The 17,825-nt window shown below is 40.3% G+C and overlaps 1 protein-coding gene across 4 annotated transcripts in view; it reads right to left on the bottom strand.

Moving 5' to 3' along the window:
• The window catches only part of Il1rap (interleukin 1 receptor accessory protein), a 141,315-nt gene that overhangs the window by 99,787 nt on the left and 23,703 nt on the right, over positions 1-17,825 (bottom strand). The gene's annotated exons all lie outside the window — the stretch shown is intronic.

Raw genomic sequence — 17,825 nt, 5'->3', positions numbered from 1 at the left:
GTACTTGGTTGTATGGTCTTTAATGCATGAGATTTAACAACTGTGTAAAGTACATCTTTTTCTATGCCTCTGGACCCTCCTGGTCAATGGTAAAATATCTCCAGGGCTATAAATACAGAAATGTGGAATGACTCAGAAATTCCTGGCTCATGACTGCCTTCTAATTGATGAAAGCATTCATACAGACGTGCTTAGAGACATCTGGTAGCTTGTGCACATGATACTTTTAGAAAGCAACAAAGATGGGATATTACAAAAATAAATAAATAAAAAAAACAAAAACAACAACAACAACAACAAAAACATCAAGCACTGGAACCCACATAGCTAAAATGGCCAAAACAAATACTTGATAGCTTGACATAATACACCAAAATGGGCTACTTATAAGAGTACTACATGGAAATGAACTGTATAGTGGTATTACCCAAACAGCTTCAGTTGTATTGTATATCATAATCCAAAATTCAAATTTCTACACCTACCATTTATCTTAACAACAGACCATCAAATATCTCTAATTCCTTCCATAGGTTATCTACATAAAAATCACAGGTAAGTTTATCACAAGAGGTATCGCATGAAAACATTTTGCTTCAAATATCAACTGTTCTTTCCTTGGACAGCTCCATTCCAATCCTCAGACTATTATCTTAGGAGGATTTAGTTGTATCCATCCATCTATCATTCATTCACTCATTCAATAAAAACATGTTGAGAGTTTCAGAGGTAGCCTGTTGGGACAGCACTTCCATAAGACATGCAACACCCAGATCTTGAGCCCCAGTACCATGTTCTTCCCCAGAGTATTTTACATTTTTTATTAATAAGTTACATTCATCTAACTTCAGTGGATTCTAGGAAGCATAATGAAAGGCCTTTGATGAATACTTCTCTACAGTCAGTAAACCCATGAAGACTACTTCAATGTCTTCAACTATGTATAAAACATATACATGCAGACACAGACAAGAAATAGAACCTATCAGACAGAGAACATAGTAATAAGCAGTCTTATGAAAACTTAAAATAAGTACCAAAAGAAGAAACTGGGGTACAAAGTAAAATGTGGTAAAAGAAAGCAACAAGTCAATACAACTCAAGATGAACAAATGAGAGATTTCTCCCACCAAAGACTCTGGGAAGCTGAAACACAAGGCTTTCACAGTAATGGAGAAATCATTGGTTATTGGGAATTGAAGCAGAAGGTGCATACGGAGAAACGAGAGTCTTGGAGACTAACATTCATAGATAAAGAAAATAAGAGACATAATGTAAAATAGTATAATAATCACCTAATGATACTACTGTTTGGCTCAAGTACAGGGTATTGGGAAGAGAGCTGTAGATAATTCTATTGGAAAGCAGAAAGGGCCTGTAAGAGAAGATGCCAGTGTCGAGAAAAGCAAGCCAAAGAAATGTGATTTAACTTACATATCAGACTAGATAACTGATGTTTTCTGCATAGAGACCTGATACAGTGATACAGGAGTTATCAACTTAGGACTTAGGAAGGTCCCTCTGCCAGGCACAAAATGAAAGGGAATGGCCACTAAAGTCTGTCTTGGAGTAATTTTGGATCCTGAATTTGTCATCACAGTTACTGCTCTCCTGCTATACTTTTGTCATTGACACACTTGCTCAGCATGCCACCTATGTCCTCACCCAAGTCATTAATAAATGTAATTAATAATTCCACCTCAATCCTTGTCAGTAAGAGCAAGAAGGTTTTGCACTGCAGATTCAGAGCGCTGCAGTTCCAGCCCTACTAAAGTATCCTGGTTCTCAAAAGTATTCTGACCTTCCTCATTGCATTTACACACACACACACACACACACACACACACACACACACACACACACACACAGAGATAGGGGTGGGAGGGAGGCTCGTATACAGACCCGCACACACATACCTCTTTGGATTTCACCAATTACCTGTTTATAAGTTGCTGAGTTCCTAGGGCAACACATAGAAGACATTCTAATTAGTGTGATTGAGGAGCTTAATTGATATTCCCAAGAGTTACTGGATTATGCATGATGGAGCAGAGTCAGCTCACCAACAGAGAGCTAATCCAAAGATAACCTTTGTTCAAACACAAATCCAGGGTCAACCTTGCCTTGTGATGAATAAAACATCAAGCCGACAAAACTGAAATTGGATTGTGCAGCGTGTTCTGACGGACTAAAGGTACCAAGGTTCGTGGGAGATGGCTGGCTAGCCTGAACCCTCTTAGAGGATGATGGTTCATTTAATACTGACTTGGATTCAGCCTTGGAATTTCTGTCATTGTAAAAAGGAATACACTTTCAATTATTGGTTCTTGGAATGAGAGGCTATTGAGTTGGAGATGGAGAAACTGGCTTACAGTATCTGAATTACAGCTAGCTTTATATAACTGTGATGGTGTCCAGTGGATCCTGTTCTAGCTTCAGAGTATGGAGACCTACATATGTGCCCAGCCAGCCTTTCCTGTTATGAATTCTATTTGCTATCATAACCTACTTTGTCTCAGTTCTTCTCAGATAGTCAGTGCCACTGTTTTTTAATAGATCTAATATCTTAGGCTCAGAAGTTTCAAATGTATGTTTAATTCTGCATCGGCATAGAAATGTTAGTAATGACACACTTTCTCTTCCTGACTCTTAACCTACCTTTATATGGAAACTTTCCATTATCCACATTCTCGAAGCTCGATAACCTTCTAGATGGCCTATGCTTCGAGTTAGCAGTCAGGCATTCCCTCCCTGGACCAGCATTCTAGGCTCAAGGCCTCAGGCCACTTACTCAGATTTTCTCTTGCACAATGGCATTTCCCTGAGCCGCAGGGTAGTGCTTATCTGTTAGCTGACTCTATGTACTCGTCTCTGCTTGAAAAATGGTCACTCCTATGACACACCAGAATGGCTACACTCAGACCCTAAGAGTTGTCAGTTTTTCTTCCTGGGAATTTTACTGTGTCTCCTACAGAGTCACCCTACAAGTTTGATAAGCCTCCTGTGGCCATGAATCTGATTTTACTTACTTTGTCTCTGTCCTTCATAATGATCTAACAATGGAAAACTTGGCCCCTAGGAGGGCACAAGCCATAGTCAGCCAAAGCTGTGTCAGGTCAATACTGCTACCAAACTGCTTCCCTGAGTCCTCAGCTATTGGAAGCCCATCTGTGGTTTTCCTTACTATTTTCTAAATTACAGATAAACTGGAATATGGTTTCCATTAACACACTCCTAAGAGATGATAAACAAGCTTTTCTCTCATTTTAGAAAAAGGAAAATGGTGGGTTTTTTCATTAATTAATTTATGTATTCACTTTACATCTCTATATACATCTCTCCTCCCAGTGCCCCTCTACAACTTCTCCCCCAATACCTCTCTGAGAATGTGAACCCCCTTATGTTTATTAAGAAGTGGGGAATGTTTTCATCCATCTGATAATGCTTCACAATCCTCCCTTAAGAGGATTTCTGTGAGACAATTTCATGAGCCAATATTTAGCAATAAGGGAACTTTTAAACAAGCGGACATAAAAGGCACTAATTATAGGCAATATGAAAGAAGTGTGCTCTGTCCTCCCCTCCCCATGCTGCATGCTGGAATGTCATCTGATTTGATCCTACATAGACATCAACAGCTGCCATGTGTGAGTTCATGAGTACAGCACCCTTGTCCCCTCCATTAGACACTACTTCAATCTGTCCTCCTCAACCTCTGATAACAATATTTCTGCTCTTCTTCTATGGCAGTTCCTGAGACGTGGGGTCGAGGATATCCCATGTGTCCCTGAATACTCCACGGACATACTCTGGACTCACACTAGATGTGAGTTTCTGTGTTAACCACCATGCATTGTACAAAGAAACTCCTCTGATGAGAGGCGAGAGTCTTTTTATGTAGCCCAAGCTTGTCTTAAATTTTTGATCCTCCTGTGTCTGCTTTTAGAATACTGGAGTTGTGAATGTATACCAGGCTTTGTGGGTATCTCATAAATGGACATTTTGGTTATTTGTCTCATTAGTGAGAGGAAATAACATAATAGGTTTAATTAATTTAATTAATTTCAATCAACATGTCATAGGGATAGCTTTAGATACAGATAAATGAGGTTAGATTTACATGAAAAGAAGGAGGAGGGTCCCAAGATACAAAACACTTTTAAAAATAATAATAAAGTTGGAAGCATTATACAGTAAACAAACTACTCTTCAAATATTAAGTCTGTGAATAAAAAAGATAACTTTACCAAAAATAATATGCAGAAGGCAAACAAACATACCAGAGGGTGTTCAAGACCATGGCTCATTTGGGGAATATAAATGAAAAACCCTTAAGATCGCTACTACACCTTGTCAAAATAGCTAATATAATTTAAAAAATGAAAATATCTAAGGCTTAAAAAGATAAAAAGTAGATGGACATGTCGTGTGCAATAACATGTGGAGTCCAGCCAGACTGCAAAACAGAGGGGAGGAGTCTGGAAAAGATATAATAGCCCTACTGTATGACTCCACACAGTCCTGTGCTTAGGTCTTTCCATAAGAAATAAAAACTACACACACACACACACACACACACACACACACACACACAAATATGTATGTGAGAATGTATATTTTATTACTATCAATAAGCTTTGGAGCATAGATAGAAACAGAGAGAGAGAGAGAGAGAGAGAGAGAGAGAGAGAGAGAGAGAGAGAGAGAGAGAGAGAGAGGTATTCAGCAACTCCAAACAATGAGCATCATCCAGTGTATCCAGTGTATGTTTATAAGTTACTTGGGGCAACTTCAAAGGAATTCTATTAGATGAAAGAAGCCACTATGAATAGACTACACACTGAATGATTCCATTTATATAAGATTCTCAGAAAGACGGAAATGGTTGGACAAGCAACAAACATTGAGGGTTGGCCTGGTAGAATAGTCTATCTGTAAAAGAGCTGGATAGTGGTAGTATGGATCACTTGAATAACCTGACTGGGGCAATTGCTCTAGAATCCAGGATACCTCCTAAAATTTATTGTCTTCGTTTTGGACTTGTCACCATGATAAAATAGCCTGAGAGAGAGAAACTAAGGGGAAAAGGGTCTATTTGGGCTCACAGTTCCAGTTTGCCATCCATCGCTGAAAAGAAGTCAAGGCATTAGGAACTTTAAGCAGCTAGTCACATTACATCTGCAGTCACAACCAGAAAATGTTGAATGTGTGCTCAAATTCCCTTCTCCACTCTATACAGCCCAAAATTCTCTGCCCAACGTATGGCCACATCTATATTCAAGATGAGTCTCTCCACACATTGATTAACTTAGTAAATATGATGTCCTGGGCCACGGAGACAGCTCAGAGGTCAAAGGCACATGTCACTTGATGACAGGAACCTGATCACCTGGCTAATATCCAGCACCCACACAAGTGTAGAAGGGGAGAACTGTTTCCCCAAGTTTCCCTCTGACATCCAGACATACACTGACTCCTCAAGTTGATGTCTGACATCCACACATACAATAAGCCCACAGATTCTTCATTCATACATAAAGTACATTTTAAAAAAAAAAAAGTACAACCTCTTACAGACATTCTCAGAGGCTACACATAATCGTGGCAGTCCCTCAAAGTCATGGCCAGAGGCCTACCCCCAAGTTTGAGGTTAGCGATGATTTGTAACCATCCCATCCATAGAACTGTGCTTCAAAAGAGGTCAATTTTATCTTATATACCTATTAAATAAATTTTAAGTAACATGATCCTTCTAAAAAAAAAAAAAAAGAAAGAAAGAAAACTGATGATTTGTGATGTCTTTTAGGGAGTCTTAATAAAGACTTTTTTTAAACCTAAATATATTGAGTTCTATTTTCAACATTTACTTTCAAAATAACAGCCTTGTTATTAAGTACTGAATGTTCCAGAAAAGTCCAGAAGGAGATGTAACGGGAGAGATCAAAGCACTGTCCTCGCCTCAAGCTCACCATGTCAGTGCTGCTAACCTGCTAGAGTCAAGGGTCACACCAGAAAACATTAGCACTCCTTTGGGCACTGCTTTCTCTACAACTTCAAAATACCGGGTCCTTAGAGAGGATGGATCTAATTCACCACCTGCCACCTTCTGAAGCCTGGAATAGAATGTGAACAGGAGGCCATCACCCTGGGCTTTAAAGCTTTGAATAACAACACGCTCTGAGAGGTGATGAGGACGCATCACCCTCAAGGCTCACCTCTGTCACACAGAGTAGAAGTAGGTTTGCACTGAGAGGAGATCTAAGAGGCGTTTAAACAGAATGCCAGACCTGGCCTTGTATGGTTGACTTTATGACCCTGGGCACTCTGAGAAAAATGGTGAGGCAAACATGAGATGAAAGGTGTTCACTTGAAGATAACAGGGACATGCTCATTCTCCAGACCCAGTTTAAGACTGATGTGCTAGAAGTTCCTGGACAATTTCAAGCAAAGCTGGGAGTATCTTACATGGCTTCATTCCAATGTGCAGGCTCTTCAATAACTTAACATTCATGTTAGGGACACTGAGGTTGGCAGATGATATATATCGACTTTTTACGTCATTTGTTGATGGACATCCTTGAATAGAGAACTTAGAGATGTCCAAGAAGATAGCTGTCCGCATATACTTACAAATATTCAATTGTTTATTGAGGTAACGGAGGTTTAACACTTGAAATCATGGAGTTATCTACATAGGTCTGTGATTCAAGCTATGTTGATTATGGTTTGTAAAAAAAAAAAAAAACCAAAATGAATCTTAAGTAACTAGGGCGTTACCTAGAATCAGCTTCTAGGTACAATGCCCAGTGACTTATAATTTGGTATACCAGACCCACGTTTACTGTAATTTTTATAAATATCTCTAAGGAAATGGTTAAGGATCAGATTGAACATACCTATGTGTAGGAAAGCCAAGGCCATTATGTTATTCTCTACAATAAAAATTGAACTTGGAGACAATAACGCTATTAAAAATAGGGGGAAAAATCTTTCTAATTACAAATACCCTAAGCATGAGAAATGTTTTTTTTTTTTTTATTAAGAAATAAGTTTGTTTTGCTTATGTTTGAAAGGAGGTTATGGTTTAACAATGATGCTAATGCCCTCAGTATATGTTTATTGAGACCTAGGAAGAATGGTTGTTGTCTTATCCTTATGAAGGGTGAAATTGTCTGGAAAATAGAAGCTCACAGTCTGGAAACCTCCTACATCCTCTCAACATGTATACTGTAAGGGGAGAAATCAGCCCACTTGGGCACTCTGATGCCACATGAAGTTCAAGAAGGGAATTAGGTGGAATTATTCCCATCAGGTACACAGAACAGTCATGTCACCTTAGGACTAACATCCAATCACTTCCTGGTTAGGAAATTAATTACTTTTCCCAACACAGAAAACTTCTTGGCCATCGGAGGGTTTTCTGTTACTTAAATTTTATGTCAAGACATGACTACCAATAACCCTTCTAATTCAAGGGAATGGCATACAGAACACGATCCTGTCTGTGGAACACTCAAAAGAGAGGCAACTTTACAAACATTTGCAAAGGGCCAAAGCAGCGAAACATTTTGCCACATTTTCATAGATTTGTGCTTAAAACACTCCATGTTCTACCTTCTCAGTCTCCAGCATCATACTCTATTCAAATCATGGAGTTGTTTATTGAGCCTGGTTCCATAAACTTTACTGAGATGTACACAGTGAAGGTTACTGTTGCTTATAAACTTGTCAAGTTCTAGCTTCACCCAGGAGACAAGCCTCTTGGCATTTGTAACAGGGTTCTGAGACTGGATTTTTGTGAGACCTACCTTAAATGTGATTAGTGTTATTCTACTGGCCCAGGGGCCTGGACCCTGAACAGAATCAAAAGGAGAAGCCAGGAGAGTATCTACATTTATATACTCTTGTTTTCCCGATTACAAATTCAATGTCACCAACCACCTCAGGCTTCCCCCATCAAGACAGACCATGCACCAAATCTGTGAGTCAAAATAAACCTTCCTTTCTTGAGGTTGTATTTGTTCATAACCTGTCACAGCAGCGTGAAGTACGAAGTATACTGTTGCTATAATCAGGAACCTCACAGTTTGCCAGCCAAGAGACATAAACAAAATGAATAAAAAAGAAAACATAAACAAAATAACAAGAAAATCAATGTTCAACTTCATTACAAACACCACCAATGTCATAATGAAATTTACAAGACATCCTTCAGTAAATACCCTGACTGTCAAGCAAAACTTTTTTAAAAATGTGTTTCAAGAGTAATGCACCACAGCTCTCATGGAGGTTCATGATTTCTAATGGCATGTTAATGTCTTGAGACAATCTGTAAAGTCAATATCATCCTTAGCTCAGTTTAACCAAATATTAACTGAACTTATTTGTTCAGGAACTTCTTCATATGTAGAATGACTTTCTGAGTCTCAGTAGAAATACAGACACAGTCAATAAAAGTTCTAACTAGGGAAGGAAGGGAGATTCCAAGCCATACCTTACAGATCAATGCTGGGTCCCTAAGACACAGCTGCCTTCCCCACTTGATGCTGAAATGAAATAAATCTGTCCACAGACTTGTGCGTGCCTTCGCCAGTCCTTTGCAGCGTTTCCCTCTTCATTTTCCAGAAATAAACTGGCCTCGTTCTAAAAATCTCACGGTAGGTGTGACTTCCCCAAGCACTTGAACGTAGTTCTACTCTGGCTGAGTTTGTTCAGGTTTTTGCCTTTCAAAGTGGGAATTCAAGTTTGCGTTCATAACGTACACTCCAACGCTGTTACACAACAAAAGTGCACACACAAAGTAGGAAAGGGAATAGCATTTGAAATGTAAATGAAGAAAATATCTAATAAAAAAGACAGGTATAACTCTAAAAAAAGAAAAGAAAATACACACACTGTGTGTGCATTTGTGTGTGTATGAGAGAGAGAGAGAGAGAGAGAGAGAGAGAGAGAGAGAGAGAGAGAGAGAATCTTCTAAATAGTAGAGAGACACTTTCCAAGATAATCAACTTCTGCTTTAATTTGTCATTGGTCACTTTTATCTGTGGCCTTGACTGTGTTATGCAAAAACTAGGATATCCTTACCAGTAATGTAGGATAGCCAATGGACTTGAATGTATATTGCAGGTCCTTCTTTCACATACTACTTCCCTGTAGTGTCCCCTAAATTCTATCAAAATGACGGTTAGTTTGCTGGACACAATTCATCAGACTATAGCCTCACCTGCCCTCTCACTCATTCCCCAGGGCCCTAGACAAGCCTTCTTTATTCTTTCAAACCCAGCAACACCAACAGCTCCCTCATTCTCAATTACAAAGTAAAAAAAAAAAAAAAAAAAAAAAAAATGGAGACTCCTGGGTCCCAATATAGACTGTCCTTACTCGCTCTGTGATGTTGGCCATGAATTTTATTACTTAAATGTCTCGGCTTCTGCAACTAGCTTTATTAGAAAGAGTAGTTAGAGTCAAGAGTTAAGACAGAACCTTCAGGGAGAACTGAGCGTATTCCAGGCTGACACGGTGCCAACTAGGGAGGCACGGAGCTGTCTATGCCTACACTGTCAGCCCCCTGGACAAAGCAGTCTGCTCAGCATCCTCCCATCCGTATCCCCAATCTTGTCTCTGAAATGCAAAAGTAATATTCCTTGTCTTGGTGGAAACTTACATCAGGCAGTTTTAAAGGGGGTGACAATAGCAAGGCTTAAAGAAGATCCCCTCTCTCTGTGTCTAAAGTGTTAAAGAAAATCTGCTAGGCGCTAACACTGAGGAAGTCTGTGTCTCCCTTGCGAAAATTCTATGGCTCCTTTCAGGAGGTTTTGGACACCAGGACCATCCTGACAGATGGCAATGTACACCCACCAGACCCAGAGTCTGGGCTATGACCTCAGTCCACCAGATCACACTGACAGGAAGGGGAGGGGCTTCTCAGCCACACTCCACTTCTTACGCACTGGATATCTGGCGAGTTTACTGCAAATAAAGCAATGTCACGCAATCTACCTTACCCGATAATAAATATGAACTGGCATTGTACCGAGTTGTCATCTAACTGTCTATAAACCAGTAAAAATTCAATTGACTTTAATTTTTAAAGAAATACCATATCTTCACCGTACAGCTCCTTGCAAAAAAAAATAAAAATAAAAAATAAAAAATTCCCTGGCTTCCTTTGCAGAATGGTACCCAACTAGTGTTTAATGTGAGGTTTTAAATATTGAGCAGAAAGATAGAGCCTGTACAAGATCAGCATTTTGTGGCTATTCTATAATATTGTTGGGGCCTTTTTCCCAGTGCACAACTAATTACTAGTATGAGTGAGTACCTACAGTGTGGAGCTCCTGTGTCAGGTGCCATGGGTGGCAGAGATTTTATTACATCTCAGGCACCCAGGAGCTAACAAGCTAGCAGAGAATCTCTACCTTAAATATGGCTGATTATAATTGATTAAAATTGACTATAATTAGTTATAATCAGCTGCAAAATTGGGAAATTAAAGTCCATACTTTATCTGTTTATTAATGACATGATAGCAGTTAACATATATATTATACATAAATATATACAGCGCCTAAAAGAGTATTTGCTATCAGTGCTTAAGTGTCATTTAACTATGTTTTCTTATGCTATTAGTAAGCATGCATTCAGGGCAGGAAACACATTGGCAGCCCGCGAGGGAAGCATTACCCGCATTTTAATATGCGTGGGAGACTGGGGGCTTGTTTGTTAGATGATAGAAAGGTGTTTCCATCCAGAGGTGAAGTGGTTGAAGCTCTCTTGGAGATGCAACTCGACTGGACCCTGAAAGCAGGTATCACTCCAAATGTACAGCCATGCATACAGAATAAAGCCACTCTGGGCAAAACGACATCACAAAACAGGCCACACATTTTACCAATGATCCTAGAAGGCAACAGGAAAGATATTGACAGGCTAATTGGATGCATGTACGTTTTTTCAGGCATGTGGATGGGAACTGGGAATTTTGTTCCTTAAATTCCAAGGATGAGCACCTCTTGGAGCTGCCGATCATATCAAGGCTCAGTTACTATGTTCTGCTCTAGGTAGTATTGCCAGTGCATATAGGAGTTGACAGGACATTTCTTATGCCATGGGGCCATAAAAAGCAGGTTTGATCAAAACAAAACTGACCATTTATGAGATAAATCCACTTCCATGGAAGAGAGAAGTAGTTTTGTAACAGTTTTCTTCATGCAGAAGCACATTTCAATCCCCTCAGGCTTCTAAGAGACTGTCATTTAATATTGAGACTCTTCTATGGAACCAGTGATTTCCCCAAAGTTCCACCAATGATAAATGGGGAGGTCTGTGATCAAACCCAAACACCTACACAAAAAAAGCTTGATGCTTCATTCCAAAGGAATGCTCCCTATTTGCTCTTCTAATTACTTTAAAGGTTGGTGTTAAAGACAGCAAGTGACAAAGACACCATTTTCAACTGGAATTTGAATGTCTAGCTTTGGCTTAAGAAGCCATGTTACCTTCCTCATATCCCAGGGAAAAATCCCACATTGCCTCATGCCATTGATTTGCCACTGTCTCCAACAAAAGGACCTGCATGCCTGCAGAGGCCCTGGGAATTTTAAATAAGAAGTCAATGAGAGATGCCGGTAAGTGGTCTGTAATTGTCTAGGGCAGAGGAAACCTTGCTGGAATAACAATCATATCAATACACCAGCTACATGAATGATCCTGCAGTGAATTACAACAGAATCCTCACACTCCAAAGCCTAGGGTGGCAGATCTGCATAATTAATCTCACTCCGCAGTAACTCTGCAGGGTCATCAGCCTTGATATGCCACAGTCAAAATTACTGTCTTATTATTTCTCTCCTCTTTGGTGTTTCTTGAGATACATGAAAATAATATCACACATAGGAAAATAATATCAGATGTAGCAGATCTGTTAACACAGATGGCATGGTAAAGGGTCACTGAACTACATACATTAGAAACACTCAATCGAAACGGAAAGAGGCAGAACCAATTACACACACACACACACACACACACACACACACACACACACATACACACAAATGAGTACAGTTAATAAACTCTGGATACTTCAAATTTTTACTCTTAAATTACTGTAGAGCCTCTGTAGGTCACATGCCTAGACTTCTTTTTTTTTTTTTTTTTTTTTTTTTTTTTTCTTTATTTACATTTCAAATGCTATCCCGAAAGTTTCCCATACCCCTCCCCCCACCTCTGTCCCCCTACCCACCCACTCCCACTACTTGGCCCAGTCCTTGCCTTGTGCTAGGTCATATGGAGTTTGGAAGACCATGGAACCTCTATTCCCACTGATGGCCGATTAGGTCATCTTCTGCTACAAATGCAGCTAGAAACGCAACCCCAGGGGGTACTGGTTAGTTCCTGTTGTTGTTCCACCTACAGGGTTGCAGCCCCTTCAGGTACTTGGGTACTTTCTCTAGTTCCTCCATTGGGGACCCTGTGTTCCATCCAGTAGCTGGCTGTGATCATCCATTTCGGTGTTTACCAGGCTCTGGCATAGCCTCACAAGAGGCCACAATATCAGGGTCCCTTCAGCCGTATCTTGCCGGTATGAGCATTAGTATCTAGGTTTGGTGGCTGATGATGGGATGGACTCCCGAATGGGGTCCTCTCTGGATAGTCCATCCTTTCATCTTAGCTCTAAATTTTGTCGCTGTACCTATAATTTTTCATGGGGGTTATGTTCCCTACAGAATGGTTTTTCGTAAGTTAAGGATTGGTGTTGGGCCTACATTTTAGGTATGTACTACTAGGCTATAAATAATAGGTGAAGGATTAAGTGAAGAAGAGATCTTTTCTGCAGGAAGTCTTGGGCCTTTTACAATGCTAATGCCTATTATAAAACTAAATTATTTAAGGATTAATCACAGTATTCTTCCATCTTGACCAGCTGTGAAGATTGCCCTTTTATAATATCTCCAAACATTAGAACTCTTGGCAGAGTTTAAAAAATGCTAACTGGACATTTTTTAGACAAACTGAGGTTTTGGCTGTTTAAAATAACCCCCAAACAGCTCACGTTTAGGAGGCACCTATAAATTCCCCTATGAGGAGCAATGCCAGTTAGATAGGCAGGAGTAACATAAAGTCCATGAGTTCTTCATTGGTGAAAAGAAAAGTGGACAACTTCAAGGCAAATTTATCATTTGCTAAATCATTCTAGCACAGGCTCCGGGGGGAAGAAGGGCCTATTACCATAGAGCCTGTGACACAAACCATGCTGGCTAGAGGTAAGCACAGAGACATGGTGCTATTAGTATAGCTGGGTGGTAGGAACTAGTTTCCACTTCTAGCATATGGATACTGAAAACCACTCCCAAATCCAAACACAAGACAATAGATTCGGGAAAAAAGAAGGGTGCCATTATTCTCCCAGTTCTCTCAGTGCATGGTGGGAAACCCAGGCATCCCTAATATGTACTGGAAAACCATAAGATACTGCTACTCTTTAAAATTGCTGAGCAATTCTGAAAAAAAATGGAGAAAGAAAATGTGTTTTGTAATTAGGCTGGCCTAAAATCCAATAGATTTCACAGTAAATATTCCCTCCATAGAGGAATGCATGAAAAACAGACTGAAACCTTGCTCTATAAGTCCCCAGGAAGAGACGTTAATAACTTCACAAGAGGACCTTTTGTAGAAGTCTTAAGTAAGGCATCAGGTATACTGGAGACACCTATAAAAGCTGACTGATGACAAGGTCCAAAGCAATTTTTCCTACATAGCACATCCTAATACTATTTCTCTGATGTCCTTCATATGACACTCCACATCCTTCAAGTTCTCTTCAGCCCCAATTTCCCCCACAGGTAGACATACAGACGGCTCTATATGTCCTTTGTGTACCTTCGATCCTCTTTAATGGGCTCTTCTGTCAAAAGGGCTCTTCACTTTCCTCTTCACAGGAACAAATGCTATCAGTCCTTCAAGAACTGGTATCAAAACCAGACTGTAAGGTGCCCTGTTTCCATCTATGGGAGGAACCTTCTTCCATATTCTTACACCTTATACTGTGCTTCCCTTATAGCCCCAGAAATGTAACATTTCTGCTGTACCACAACTTCCTATATAGGCTTCTCTCTTCAGACTCTTGGAGACAGGTCTATCTACCTCTCTATGTCATGGTGTCTCCTAATGTCTAGCATGAATCACCCTGGTACATGCAGAGCACTTGGGCTATTACCTGAATGGCTAGTCACCTGAACAAAGTGAAACAAGGTTGTTTCTCAGTATGGAAAAATCCTCTAATCCTTTCATGTGGTTTCTATATCTTTAGCCTGTACACACTCATTTATTGCCCTGGGTCCTCCTCTGCAGGAAGTTCCTCACTAAAACTGGTCCAAGGACACACAAAAAGATACTGTTGGGTCAGGAGTTGCCTTCATCAGAATAGTCTTGGTTATACTTCGAAATTCCCACCTTGGCATTTCTCATGTGCATGGTGACACTGAGCAAAAGTCATGCTGCGAGCTATTGCCTCAGTTCACACACAGGGAACTCTTGGGATTGGGGCCTCAGTATTGCTTAATTGGGATTCATGGTGTCTGATTCATCATTATCACAGCTCATGATCTTCAGGCTGGGGTGAAATCCCCAGAGCATACAGATACTGGACAGAGAGGAGACAATTCCCTCCACCCCATGTGTCTCAGTGGATGATTTCTTCTATCTGTAGTTCAGCCTGCCAAAGGGATTACGAATGAAGCTAGATTTTAGAAAGGAGGGTCCTCTTATCAGAAACCCCATGCATTACCTCAGACTGTCCCCTCCATTTCTGAGGAGGCCAGGAACAAACGGAAAGCAAATGGTGGTGAGATTGTGCGCCCACTCACGGGAGCACTTGAAGAAGACAGGACAGACAGTACCCCAGGTCACAGAACTTGGGGGTTAAATACTTTGTCATTGCCTCTGCATCTCTGCCTGTCTCACTGAGCAGAAACAACTCCTGGTATGACAGAGTACAGCGCTTCTCTTCACGTCTCATGCTACTTGATATTCCTATAGCTCATTCAGAAGAGGATATTTTAATTTTCCTCTTTTACAGATCATGAAATTAGGTACAGAAAGGTGAAGTGTCTAATTCAGGATATCACAGCCCTCAAACAGCAGCACCTGGCTTTAAGAGAGGTTCTATGAGGCCAACAGAGAGGCCAGTTGATTGTCTGCCCTGCTTCTTCGCCTTGTTCTCCCCGGTGCCAACTACAAACTATGCATCAAGTACCTGATATTATTTTCCTATATTTCACAAAATAATCCAAAAGATCAATGAAAAAGGCAAACATTCACTGGAGCAAAAGTCATAGAAACTCTCAAGTCTGTGTTAGTAAAATGACCAAATTATAAGGAAAGACAAATTTCAAGAGGAAAGCTTTTCAACTCCTTTAAAGTAATGGAATAGCATAAATGAGAGACCTCTGAGTAGGTGAACAGGCCTAGACTACTGGTAATTAGGGTGGTGTCACCTGTGTAAGTGGGGGCAAGATAAGCAAAGGCTTCAGGGTCCCCCACCCCTGCCTGCTCTGCAAGAAAACACCTTTCAAATCCAGAGAAACAGAGCTCTGTACTTGCTGCCACTGGCAGGATATGCAAATGCAGAGGGCAGTTTATAACATAAAGTTTAAAATGTTAATAACATTTAATAGAAATAGGAAATAGGAAATCAGTGTTAATAGGGTTCAGTTTCACTTGCAAAGATGACACACCTCTGGAGATGGACTGAGCTAGACAGAGCTTCAGAATGGCACCAAATACCCCATATTACTGCAGCAGACTTTAAAAAGCAATGACTAAAATGGTAATGAGCATATTCATATCATTTATCCAAAATGGTAACAGTTTTAAAAGGTTTATGATTTTAAAAAATCAGATGCCATCATGGAGATGTGAACCAAAGATAAGGGCCAGAGAGATAAATGGTAACCAGGGAAGAGCTTGCCACTTGTCCTAGTGAGGATTTGAAAGCTGTGACAAAACACCAGGACCAAAGTCACCAGGAGAGGAAAGGGTTTACTTCAGTTTACAGAATACAGGCCATCAGGAAGGAAATCAAGTCAGGAACCTGAAGGAAGGAACTGAAGCAGAAGCCACAGAGAAACATTGCTTACTGCCTTGTTCTCCATTGCCTACACAACCTGGTTTCTTATACACACAAGGACCACCCTGCCCACAGCTAGCACAGTCATTTCTCAAGAAAATGCCATGTAGCTAATAGAAAGGATTGCTGCAGCTGCCATGTGACACATGGGATTGATACACTTTCTTACTTGTAGACTGTTCTTACTTTCTACTGTTCATCTTTAAAACATGCATATGATAGAGCACTTGACCACATAAAGGAGTGAAGTGTGTGTGTGTGTGTGTGTGTGTGTGTGTGTGTGTGTGTGTACACGCATGCGCGCGCGTGCGCGCGAGGAAGGAAGGGTAAAGTAATTACCCTTAAGTGTCAATGAAAGAGAATGTAGAAATCACTTGGGAAGTGAGTCTCAATGAGGAAATGTCTATATTAGGTAACCCTGTGGGCATTTCTAGGCAGAATAGTCATGACTAGTCGGAAGCCCTGTCCACTGTAGGTAGCACCATCCCCTAACCCAGGATGAATTATACAGGATAAAGAAAGCAAGTGAGCTGAGAACAGGCTTCTGTGTATGAATTAACTACCCTCCGCTCTTGACTGCGGATGCAATGTGACTCTGTGCTTCAGCTTCTGCTCACCCTGGCTTCTCATGATGATGAACTAAAACCTGGAATAGCAATCCAAATAAACACTTTCTCCCCTAGGTTGCTTCTGTCAGGGTATTTTATCATAGCATGGGGAAACAAAACTAAACAAAAACAACTTGGGGAGGGATAAGAAGAGAAGGTGATATCTGGGGCATGATTGCAGATTACAGAGGAGGTGGAGAGACACCACTACAGTGAAACATGGATACAAAAATGCCACAGTGAAACTCAATACTTAGTATAATGGCTATCACAATTAATATTAAAACTATGAAAGTGTCTTTGTAAGTGAGTGAGGTTTTACTGTGGTTTTGCAATGACTTAGTGAATTATGTCCAACTTGTTTCACGCTCTACAGAAATGCTTATTTAATAGGAAATGTGTTTCCTTCTTGCTTACTTTTGTGAAGGCGATTTGTTGCATGGGAATGATTTTTGTGTATAATTTTATTTACACCTTCTAAACCTACAATCCTTAGTTTTACTTACATTAAAGCAAAAGTTTATGGAAGAAAAAAAAAAAAAAGCTTCAACTTTCAATACACATGAGAAAGGTTGTTTAGTGTTAGTGTAGTCAGCCAGGGCATTTAGAGAAGCACAATAGACATCTGGTGGACAACAAGAAACACAAACACACACACACACACACACACACACACACACAAACACACACACGCAAATGCACATGCACACACACACACACACACACACACACACACACACACACATTTTAAAATGAGTGTTGACATCTAGGAAAACAAATGCACCCTTAACTATGCACCCAGAATGGGGTTACAGTACTGGTCCATACAGGTTCATGACTTCCCGCAAGAGAATTCTGTGCCTTCAAACTTTCAGATTCAAGAGTGCATTGTACAAACATTCAACCAGTGAAGACACAAACAGAAAAACAGAAGACCAAACAAACAAACAAATAATTGTGAAGAGAGACAGAGGGGGTGAAAGTGTGAAAAAATCAAATTCTCTCTCTCTCTTTCTGTCTCTCTCCCTCCCTCCCTCTCTCCCTTCCTCCCTCCCTCCCTCCCTCCCTCCCATTCTCCCTCTCTCCCT

This window comes from Mus pahari, chromosome 12 (assembly GCF_900095145.1).
Source record: "Mus pahari chromosome 12, PAHARI_EIJ_v1.1, whole genome shotgun sequence".
Classification (NCBI taxonomy): Eukaryota; Metazoa; Chordata; class Mammalia; order Rodentia; family Muridae; genus Mus; species Mus pahari.
Note: the sequence above shows the minus strand (reverse complement) of the source record. Positions and strands in the feature narration are given on the sequence as shown.